Below are 10000 nucleotides of genomic sequence, written 5' to 3' on the forward strand. Positions count from 1 at the left end.
CTAAAATGATGGGGTGGGGGGACAAAGGCCCAAAAATATGGACAGACTTTAAATATTGCTCTTATAAATTTAGAAAGATGCTAGAATAACAGGATCTTTGCTATTATGTATTTTCTAAAGGATATGAAGTCTGAAACTCAAATGCATGTCATTACTTAATGAGTTCAGCCCTCAGTGATTTTCCAGAAAACCACAAATTTTATAAGGAACAGACCAAAACCATGAGGCAAAAATCTGTACATTTTATGAAAATCTGGACAGTTGAGAGGTATGTTAAAATGTAAGCCAGTGGAAGTCTGCACTTAGAGTTTGCTTCATAATTCATGAAATATGGTTGTATTTGCTGTACACTAAAATGATGTACTGACTTTTGTAAAGAGTACTTTGTTTTGCCCCACCACCACAGCTGGCCATCAGCTGCTACAGGTGCTTCACTCATTTACTTGGTCTACTGGGACTGCTGCAGCCTCCCCCAGGCTCAACCTAGAAAATTACTCATGTACCAACACACTTGCTCAATGTTTTCTGGAATTCATTAATTCCAACACCCTGGACCAACTCATTCTTACCTCCATCAGGTATAGAAACATCCTTGACCAGGTCATTACTAACATGGGTGAGCGTTGCTCTACACCAGTAATCAACTCCTCCCTGGTCAGATCTGACCACAAGCTAATCATCATGGATATCCACCCCCCCCCAAAGGAAACCACCATAAAAAACTTCTCCAAAGCCAATTTTGGGCTTCTAAAAACAGACGTGGCTAACTTCACGACACCCATGCAAATGGAAACTAGATGCATGACTGCTGAATCATACACCAATGCACTGTATGAGCACATACACAAGTGCATGGAACGGGCCATACCAAACAGAACCCTCTCCTTCAAAAAAGGAAGCCAATCTGGTGGTCCCCCACCATAAACAAACTCATCAACAGAAGGAAAAAACTGTTGCGGAAAAGGGTGAATTCCCAAGACTGGAAAAACTCCTTGTTAGCCTCAGCAAAAAACTGAGATCCATTATCAAATCCTCTAAAGCTAGCTACAAAAAGAAAATGGCCGCAGATTCTAAAGACAACCACAATGCATTCTATAGTTATGTCAAGAATCTACATGGCAATACTCAGATCTGGTCTGAGCTACAGCACAATGGCAATACATATACAGAACCAACTGATATTGCCAACATATTGGTTGACAGGTTCAGTACGAACTTTACCCCCCTTTCACCCACTAAAGGGCCTATTGCTCGAGAAATTGCATTGAGTGAAGCAATCGTACAAACCACTGAATGCTTTGACCACAGCAAAAGCATAATGAGATGGTGCTGACCACCCTCCTCTTTGCAACTAGCATCAATCTGACATCTCCAGCATGGGGAGGAGACTTGTGTGTGCAGGAAAGGTGTACAAAGCTTGGGATGTCAGCTTGCAGTGGCACATGTTTACCTGTTCTTAATTCCAATTCCTCCTTATGATTAAAATCATGTTTTTTTTTGTTTGTTTTATTAAGAGAAATAGATTGCTGCAGTATCCAAGTGAAGAAAATATCCTGCATCTTCAACTGCAGTCACAGTCCAACCATTATACTCTGAAATTCACTTAACATTGTCTATGCTGTGGTATGATTTTATTAGAAATGCAATATCTGTTGAATGAGGGCTGGGGGGTACAGTGAACCAACTGGCATGTACTGCTCTGCTGACAGAACATTCAAAGAAAACACAAAAAATATGTGCGATCTAGAGCTTGTGAAACAAAAATTTCTCTTTTGTGTCAATGACAGCTACTTTAACTGTTCCACACATTTAATTATTATTATTTATAACAGTTAACTGGAAGAACCAGCTGAGTCTCTTAAGACCTAAACATCCTCACAGTTTTACCAGATGTTAGTATTACTCTGTCTCGATTTAAACATTTTCTGCAGGAAACTTGAACCAAATATGTGTGACAGCAGAAATGCTACAACTTTATTAAAGACACCTGAGTTCCATAGTTCATTGCTGCTCCTAATACACTGGCACCTATAATGAATTCCGAAGGCTGTAGGTTCATTTCCCAGTTAAAGCCTTATGTTTCAACTCACACTCCATCAGGACAGACAAACTGTCAGGAGGTTTCAGTTGCATCTTTTTGTGTGTGTGTGAGAGGAGTGTGTTTTATCTTTGCTGCAAAAAATAAAACACTACTAATGTCTAACATGAAATGAAAACAGCGTTTCGAAAATTCAGTTCTTTGGTGCAACATTAACAACATCAGCACAGAAGATTAAAACCATAGATGAAAATTTCTGTCAAATCTCAGTCCATTCCTTACATCCATAGCCAACATGACTTCACTATTTTCTGGAACTAGATTGATACACTCACAGTAAACTACCGTGTGCTTATATAATTTGCTGATGAGTTAGGCAGGTACTGATCCTGTGTAAATACAGTTCCAAGACAGACTTCATTAACCCATCACATACACAAGTATATATTAACATTAGTGCTGAATTTAGCTAGACAAATAAATTCTAAACACATCTGATATTAATGAACCACTGTAAAGCATAATATCTGATGTCCATTTTCATACTTCCTCACAGATGGGTTTGGATCAGACTCTCGGATCTGACTCAGCCGTATACCAACGACTTTGAATCCAACTCTCGAGCTCCTCCCTCTATCCATAAAGCTCTATTGTCTCCCTAACTCCTAGATCTCATTTGCCACCATCGTGGTATGACGGACGATCACTCTCAGACTGTAAGTGATACCTTTTTTTGTGTCATTTATTGTAAATCTCTCAGCTACATTTTCTTTTCTTTAGCTATTAGAATTACTGATATCTTGTTTCCTCCCTCTAGTTGTCACTGACGTTAGGGCTTTTTCTTTTTCTATATTCCTGCCATTGTTTTTGTACTGTACTTCACTACTTGCCCTTCCTGATACGTTACCTTTACTCTTTTTTCGATCTGTTATATTTAAGTATCTCCTTTCTTTAAATATATATATATATATATATATATATATATATATATATATATATATATATATATATATGTGTATATATAATAGAGATATAGATACATATCAATAGTTTGTGACTTAGTCACTTGTTAGTACTGACTAGATGTTTAATCATAAGAGTTTACTATTTCTCTCTATTTCTAAAATGTCTGAGAAACCTACCGGTTTCAAGAAATTTATCTATTTATTTATTTAAACATTTATTTTACATTTGTTGTCCGGGCTGGTCCAACTAGATATATGTCCATTTTCAGTGGAGGCCCGGCGAGAAAAGCTCCACACTTCAGAGTAATATTTACAAATCACAGGTACATTGTAAAGTTTTGCCTATAAATGGTGGTAAGAAGATGTGGTTCCCAATCTCATAAGATCCCCAATTCTGATGCCCACAAGAAGTGAGTTTACTGCCTGGGGACTGAATTTCCTAAATCATCCTGTGATATTTGTGCCACCATCAACCCCAGGGCTCTTTCTGATAAGCACAATAAATTAATTCTAAAGGGCTTACTTCCAGCTTCTTCTGGGGCTCAATCGAGCCCTCCAGAACTCTCCAAGGGCTTCTTTGCAGCTATCAGAAAAAATCAGGAAAGTTTCGGATCCAACCTCTTTGGATCCACATTCCTCCTCAGATCTGACAGGCATGACTCCTATTGTGAGCACTCCTTTACCTTCCACCTCCTTCTCGGATGCTAGGCTTTCAGATCTGATATGTAGGAGTTGGTTGCTGGAGTACACATTCAAACCTGTACCTCTAGCCCTACCCTCCCAACTATTCCAAACACCTAGAAAATAACTCCAAGTCAGAATACATGGCATTTTCCATGTCTTCAAGGAGTTTGATAGAGAAAGACATGGACAGGATGAAGGGAAAATTTCTCAGGGCTCAGATCCAGATGGGGATCCTGCCATCTTCATCCCTTCATGGATCCATGAGTGCCCCTGCTAAACCCATTCTAACTCATTCTCTGATCTGACCTATGGTTTTGGAGTCCAAGAATATGAAATCCCTGAGAAGTTTGGGGCCATATCCTAAGAAAGTACCCTCTTCAACTCATACTGCATTCCTGACGGTCTCTGCTCCAATACCCTTGGCCCAGAGCATGTCTCAGATCCCAGAGGTCAGTGCAGGGGTCTGAAGGGTTGGATTCAGCTCTAACCTTGTTGAATCCATTCATTCCCCTAAGAGCCTCAGCCCTGGACAGCTCGGATACAATTCTCCCCATGAGGCTGATGCTGTCTGCCATAGAGATCAAGTTTTCTACCCCCTCAGTGAACTTTGTCTAGGAACCAATGAGGTGGTAAGAAGATGTGGTTCCCAAAAATCTCAGGGATCTTTCCAGTATTTGCGCAGGGATTCTTCCTCCAGAGGCAGAGTAGGAACCTTCAATGGAAGACCTTACCCCAGAGGCAGAGGTGGTCTGCAGAATCAGGGCTTCAGAGATTCTTTCACTAATAGGCCCTATCAGCTCTCCTGAAGCACTGCCTGGCTGCCCACCTCTGGAGGCAGTTGGGGTCGTTTCTCTTTGCACCTAGATGCCTGGGCAGAAATTACAAAAAAATTCCTGGGTGCTAAGAATCATATCCAGAGGTTACTACATAATGTTTTTCCTTCCTCCCCCTGCCCAGAAAAAAAAAACTTCCAGACATTCCTCCCAGTCAAATGGAAATGCAGCTCAAGAAATATGAAAGCTGCTACAGAAAAGAGAATTCTGAGAGGTCTCACCTGACCAACTTCCGTTTCTTTTTAGTGCCAAAGAAAACAGGGGACCTAAGATCCATTTTGGATCTAAGCAACTTAAACCAGTATGTAAAGAGACAAAGTTCTGAATGGTCACAGTTCAATCTACTCTGTCTCTATTGTGCAAAGATGTGCTTGATAGTTCTCCAGGATGCATACTATCACATAAAAACAGATAGGCAATCCAGAAGACATCTTCATTTTTGGCTGGGAGCCAATCATTACCATTTCAGAGTACTGCCGTTTGGACTCAGCACAGGCTCCAGGGTGTTTACCAAATGCATGGCAGTAGTGGCAGCTCACTTGAGACTCAAGGGATTCTGGGTGTTTCCTTATCTTGATGATTGTCTCCATACTGCCCCATCCAAGCATCAAGTTCTACAAGCCAGGGACCACTTGCTCCACATTTCCAACACCTTAGGCATCTTGATAAATAATACCAAATTGAATCTAGTTCCAGTTCAGAACTTGGAATTTATTGGAGCCCTCTTGAATACTACAACCCAGGTGGCTTCCTTACCTCTCCATTGCATTACATCTAAAAATAAAAAAAAATAAAAATAAAAACCAGTACGGCCACCACGACTTGTAGCATCCAACTTTAATAATAATAAAAAGCGGAAAATGATAAGCGCTTTCACATTTATACAAAATGCTTCCTCAGATCAAATAATACAAACAGCACTACGATATTTAAAAGGCACAATGACCAATCACAATACTTCAAAAAATCAAGCCAATAATATTAATAGTTCAGTCTACACCCCTTCAGGGCTGACTTTAAAGAGACATCCATTTAAACTAGGATGTTTGTCAGCTTGCAGTTTTAAAATCCACTGTAACTCAATACACTCAGTAATATTAACCAAGTAGCCCTCTCTAATATTCATCTGTACACATTGAAGCACTCTAAAAGAAAAAGTATGCCCATAGTTGTCCTTCACATGTTTCGCCAGTGTATTCTTCTCATTACCAACTCTGATGTCATGTAGATGCCTTATAATTCTATCCTTGAACCTCTTATTAGTTTTGTCCACATAGAAACTACAACAGGACATACAGATAGACAAATATACAACATGCTCTGTGTGACAATCCACAGACGTTGGGCTTAAAAACAAAATCATGTTGTGGATGTTTAAATATTTGTACCTTCGAAATAACTGAACAGGCGCAACATGTCCGACATGCATGGGTACCCACTCTAGCTGGTGTCCATTTCATTCTGTTTGTCATATTGGGCTTATTATTAATACATAGCTGTCTTTTCAAGTTCAAACAATTCTTAAAAAGAAATGAAGGTGTATCCCCAACTATTCCTGCTGTCTTCTCATGAACTGTTAAAAATCTCCAGTTGCTCTGTATAATATTAAATAAAGACCCCACATCACTAGTGTAGCTAACTGCAAATCTAAGTTTAAACTTCACATTAGTCAGATTATGACTGACATTATTATTATTGTTATTGTTGTTATGTGAAAAAAGGGTCTACATGTTGTCTCTCTTTTGATACCGACCTGTTCCCTAGTTTTATCCAGAATCTGCTTATTATACCTTCTCTGTGGAAAATGTTCACTCATGAGATCTATGCTTTTTTGTAAAATCAGCTTCACGGGTACATAGCCTGGATGCTCTGATAAACCGCCCTTTTACAACATTAGAATATATGTGTCTAGGATGCATACCTTCATATACCAGTAAACCATTTTTCCAACATTTTTTTCGATATAAGGAAGTATCAGTCCTACCCAGAAAATCCACAGCAAGATGTACATCCAGAAAATCTATACTACTATTAGAACTATGCATAATAAATAAAAAAAAAATCAGTACTGGTTTCCAAGTGCCTAATGAAAACATCAAGTTCTTGCTCAGCACTTGCCCAAACAAGAAAAATATCGTCCACAAAATGCCGATAAAATCTTATATGTTCACAATATGTACTGACTGCTAGAACATACCTCGGCTCCCATTCACTCATTACCAAGTTAGTACAGGGGTTTGCGCAGGGAGTGCCCATGGCAACTCCCCACTTCTGCAGGTATACTTCATCAGTATGCATACAAAACATTATTCTCTAAAATGAGCTCAAACATGGAGCAGACGGTAGCAATAATATCATTGGTATAACCACTTTTGTTAGTTAATACAGTTCTCACAGCTTCTATGCCACAATCATTCAGAATAGCTGTGAAAAAATTGTTAACATCTAAGGTAACAAGTAAACATTCCTGAACACCTTTAGTTAAATCTATAAATTCACATAACTCATGCAAAAAATATTGTGTATCTTTTAAAACAGTAGGTAAAGAAGATAAAACAACTTTACTTTCCACAAATATAGAACAGGGTTCTGTCACCCATTCGCCACCCACAACAATAGGATGCAAGGATGGATCTAGAGGGTTTTTATGTACCTTCGGTAGTCCTTTAATTACAAGTAAGACAGGATGCATGACAAAAAAATCATGCATGCATTCATCAATCAAACTATTCATCAAAAAATCATGTAATCTATCATGTACAGAGCTTATGGTCTGTTGCAACCTTGATTTGGTAATTTTAACAAGTACCATCTTCTGATAACATAGAAGACATACATTGACAGTGATCGCTGTAGTCCATGAATACAACAGCTCCCCACTTATCTGCTGGTCTAATACAAATATCAGCATTAAGTCTGAGGGCCTTCAAAGCTCGCCTCTTCTCAGCAATCATGTTATAAAAAGTTTTCCGATGTGGAGTGTACAAAAAGGTACAAATGTCTTCTTCACAAACTTTAATAAAAGTATTAATATGTGATGGTATCTGAGGCATGAAGACACTAGGTTTCCTTAATCTCATTCCACTCTGAACAGTATCATTACCAAACAACATTACAGGCAAACAATCTTAAGTCAAGTAGAACATCACTTACATTGGAGGACATCACAGGAATATACGTCAATCCTTTGTTCAATACCATTCAGTTCATAAACAAACTCAAGAAATACTTCAAAACTCATTAGTTATGTCCTTGCACTAATGCCGACCAGTGACCCCTTTATTACTTGGATGCCTTACCTTCAACTACTTCTATCTTTTTTCTACCACACCATTTCAGGAAGGGTCAATTGTATAACTGCTGCTCAATGTATCTTAAACCTGAATGTAATGTTATGTATGTATAACTTTGATAACATTGGTCAGAGCCATATTATTTGAACTTGAAAACACAGCTATGTAAGCCCAATATGATAAATACAATTAAATGGACACCAGCTAGAATGGGTATCTATGCATGTCATACATGTTGAGCCTGTCCAGTAATTTTCAAGGTACAAATATTTAAACATCCACAATATGATTTTGTGTTTAAGCCCAAGGACTATGCAGATCGACACACAGAGCATGTTGTATATTTGTCTACCTGTATGTCCTGTTGTAGTTTCTATGTAGGCAAAACCAATAAGAAGCTCAAGGACAGAATTTTAAGGCATCTACATAATATCAGACTGGGTAACGAGAAGAACGCACTGGCAAAACACGTGAAGGACAACTATGGGCATACTTTTTCTTTCAGAGTGCTTCAATGTGTACAGATGAATATTACAGGAGGTGACATGGTTAATATTACTGAGAGTATTGAGTTACAGTGGATTTTAAAACTGCAAGCTGACAAACATCCTACTTAAATGGATGTCTCTCTTTAAACCTAGCCCTGAAGGGGCATAGACTGAACTACTAATATTATTGGCTTGATTTTTAGAAGTGTTGTGATTGGTCATTGTTTCTTTTAAATATCTTAGTGCTGTTTGTATTATTTCATCTGAGGAAGCATTTTGTATAAACACGAAAGCGCTTATCATTTTGCATTTTTTATTTTTATTACAGTTGGATGCTACAAGTCATAGTGGCCATACTGGTTTTTATTTTTATTTTTATCTTTGAGTGCACTTTCCACATTAAATTGCTGGTTGATCGCTTAATTTTTTATCTTATTGCATCACATCTCTGAGACTTCAAGTTAGGGCCATACTATCCCATCCATCTCTTCCAGCATGATTAGTACTTCAAGTTCTGGGGACTATGTCAGCTGCCATACTTCTAGTCCCTCTAGCAAGGTTCTTTATGCGGATCCTTCAATGGACTTTGGTCAACGCAATGGTCCATTCTTTATCAGCCCCTATCGTTTCCCATAAAACTCACCCCAATCTCCAAACGTCATATTCTCTGGCAGCTTCTGTCCGATGATCTGTTTCTGGGCAGACCATTTACCATCCCACTCCTAGTTGCCACTGTGACAATGGACGCTTCACAAATGGGTGGGGGCATTTCTTGGGGAAGACGGTCCAAGACATGTGGTCTCCTCTGGAGACCAAGTTGCATGTGAACATCCTAGAGATGAGAGCAGTCCTCCTAGTGTTGCAAGCACTTCAATATGTTCTACTTCTAGGGACAATTGCAATCCAAACAAGCAACATGTCAACAGTCTGGTATATCAACAAGCAAGAAGGAACTTGATCTTTCCCCTGCATAGAGAGGCCATGAGATTTTTGGGAATGGGTGATCACTTCAGAATGCTTTATCATTGCAACACACATCTTAGAGAAAACCAACCAACTAGCAGACAGGCTCAGCAGATCCATTCTGGTGGCTCACAAGTGGTCTCTAAACCAATCAGTAGCGAATATGATATTTCACCACTGGGGCCAGCCTTGTTATATCCTATTTGCTTCACACCTCAATAACAAGTGCAGTATTTTGCTGTAAGGGGAGTCTCTGTTACATGACTGGACCCTAGGTCTCCTGAATACTTACCCTCCTCTTCTTCTGATTCTGAAGTTCTTCCAGAAAGCAAGCAGGCTGAATAGCTCAGTCATCCTCATTGCCCCCTTCTGTCCTCGACAGGTATGGTTCCCGTTCGTCTGGTCTCACTTGAAGTATCCTCCATGGATAATGGAACTCACTTAGGATCTCCTGACCCATCCATCCAAAATTCAACATCCTAAACTCCACGCAGTCAGACTAACCATGTGGTTTCCCAAGTTCCGGTAACAGTTAGACAGTCCAGGCTTGCTTACCCAGTTTGTGAGATTATCTTGGCCTCCCTGAAGGCTTCTGTCAAGAAAGTCTACAGGAGCAAATGGAAAAGATTTTCTGTCTGTGCTTTCAATCAGAATATCAGTCCATTTTCAGCTCCTATTTCACCCATTATTTTCTTCCTAGCAACTCTTTTTAAAGAAGGGGACAGTGTTTCTACTA

The 10000-nt window shown here is 39.2% G+C and overlaps 1 protein-coding gene across 1 annotated transcript in view; it reads right to left on the reverse strand.

The window, feature by feature from the left end:
- The window catches only part of ITGA2 (integrin subunit alpha 2), a 2089078-nt gene that overhangs the window by 609384 nt on the left and 1469694 nt on the right, over nucleotides 1-10000 (reverse strand). The window lies entirely within an intron of this gene.

This window comes from Protopterus annectens, chromosome 2.part2, assembly GCF_019279795.1.
Source record: "Protopterus annectens isolate FY-2018-M chromosome 2.part2, PAN1.0, whole genome shotgun sequence".
NCBI lineage: Eukaryota > Metazoa > Chordata > Ceratodontiformes > Protopteridae > Protopterus > Protopterus annectens.